Source organism: Charadrius vociferus, unplaced genomic scaffold (genome assembly GCF_000708025.1).
Source record: "Charadrius vociferus isolate BGI_N301 unplaced genomic scaffold, ASM70802v2 scaffold1588, whole genome shotgun sequence".
Taxonomy (NCBI): domain Eukaryota; kingdom Metazoa; phylum Chordata; class Aves; order Charadriiformes; family Charadriidae; genus Charadrius; species Charadrius vociferus.
In genome coordinates this window covers 9,784-12,049 of record NW_009649498.1, presented here as the reverse complement: position 1 = coordinate 12,049, position 2,266 = coordinate 9,784, and positions in this window count along the sequence as shown.

Below are 2,266 nucleotides of genomic sequence, written 5' to 3'. Positions count from 1 at the left end.
AAAAAAATATACCACCCTGCGAATCAAACCCCGCAACAACAAACCAAGCAAAACCGGTGCGGCGAGAGTCTACGAACACGCCTCCTTCTCCCGGTTTTGGTGAGGAGGAGGAGGAGGAGGAGGAAGAGAAGGAGGAGGAGGAGGAGGAGGAAGAGGAGGAGGAGCGCACCCAGGACACGGGGGAAATCCCCACGGGCATTGCTCACCCCACCTGAACCTCTGCATTCCCCTCGTCCACCGCAATGGAGAGCGGATGCTTTTTTTGCCCCGGCTGCAAACACCCCTCGGCAGAGAAGGGGAAATTTGTGCGCCCGTATGGCTCAACGGCATCGAACCTAGAACGTCCCGCGGTGGGATGGGGAGATGGCCGGGCGGTGGGAACCTCTCCGGAACGGGAACCAAGCGCCCCGAGAGCCGATGCTCTGCAAAGAGCCACGCTGAACCCCCCCTACATCCTCCCCGGGGACCGGGACGCAGCTCCTGCGGAGGGGCGATAAAGGCCAACGCTGCGCGAGCGAGGAGGCGGCACAGATAAAAAGAAAAAGGAAGATTAGGGGCTGGCGAGACGGTGCGGAGTTGGGCGAGGAGACTCTTCCAAGAGGAGTCACGAAGGAGGAGAAGGAGGAGAAGGAGGAGAAGGAGGAGAAGGAGGAGAAGGAGGAGAAGGAGGAGAAGGAGGAGAAGGAGGAGAAGGAGGAGAAGGAGGAGAAGGAGGAGAAGGAGGAGAAGGAGGAGAAGGAGGAGAAGGAGGAGAAGGAGGAGAAGGAGGAGAAGGAGGAGAAGGAGGAGAAGGAGGAGAAGGAGGAGAAGGAGGAGAAGGAGGAGAAGGAGGAGAAGGAGGAGAAGGAGGAGAAGGAGGAGAAGGAGGAGAAGGAGGAGAAGGAGGAGAAGGAGGAGAAGGAGGAGAAGGAGGAGAAGGAGGAGAAGGAGGAGAAGGAGGAGAAGGAGGAGAAGGAGGAGAAGGAGGAGAAGGAGGAGAAGGAGGAGAAGGAGGAGAAGGAGGAGAAGGAGGAGAAGGAGGAGAAGGAGGAGAAGGAGGAGAAGGAGGAGAAGGAGGAGAAGGAGGAGAAGGAGGAGAAGGAGGAGAAGGAGGAGAAGGAGGAGAAGGAGGAGAAGGAGGAGAAGGAGGAGAAGGAGGAGAAGGAGGAGAAGGAGGAGAAGGAGGAGAAGGAGGAGAAGGAGGAGAAGGAGGAGAAGGAGGAGAAGGAGGAGAAGGAGGAGAAGGAGGAGAAGGAGGAGAAGGAGGAGAAGGAGGAGAAGGAGGAGGGCTGCTCCACAGAGCCCCAGACCCACGGCAGCTTGGTGTGGGGCGTGAGCTCTCCGGGACGGAGCCGGGCTGCAATACCACGGGCTGTTTATCGGGATCGTTCCTTTTTCCCAAGCAGACCCCGAAATCCCGTGGGATTTGTGTGTAATTTCTCCAGCAACCCACCGCCCCCCCCTCTCCCTTATGGTGAGGAGAGAGGTCAGCCAAGGAAGCCGGGAGGGTATTTAAAGTCCGTCCCAGCTCGAGTTTAGAGAAGGAAATTTCACAATATAATTATTTTCTGACGTGATGTCATGGGTGTAACGAAACAAACAATTACGGCGCGTTAAGGAGAGAGCCTGTCCGGGCTTGCCGGCCTCAGATTGATTCCCATTTTCCCCTCCCCTCCGTAGCCGATGCCATGTGGATGTCTCATCGAGGTCCTGCGACAAAGCTTCCCTCAAAAACCGGGAGACAATCGGGTCTTTGTGCGGGAAGAGCCCCGTAGGAACAAAGTCGCGGCGCAGAGCCGGGGACGCGTTCGGGAAAGAGATTTCAAAGGGTGACCTCCCCCACGGAGGCTTTGGGGTTGGGTTTTTTCCGTCCATCCGTCCATCCCCCCCAATTTCGGAAGGATGTCATTCCTGCCGTCCCATGGGATTAAAACCCTCCGTCCGAATGACGGACGCAGCCCCAAAAAGGGACCTCATCCTGTCAAAACACCCCCGAGCCGGGGGCTGGCGCGTCTCCCCCCAGCGCTGCAGGCACCATCCCCTCTCCATCCTTCCCTGGAAGAAAAGATGTTTTAGCGCTCGGAAAACAAGGTTGAGGGTTTTTTTTTTTTTTGGGGGGGGTGGGGTGGTGGTTAACTCCAGCGCTGACCTAATGGGACGCCTGTTTACCCAGCACATACCTCAGGCAGGCAGGGCTCTGCCTCCCCGGGGTACGGGGTGGGGGGGGGACGGAGCCCCGGCGCCGGCAAAACTATACGGAGACGGAGCTTAAGGAGAAAAAAAAAAA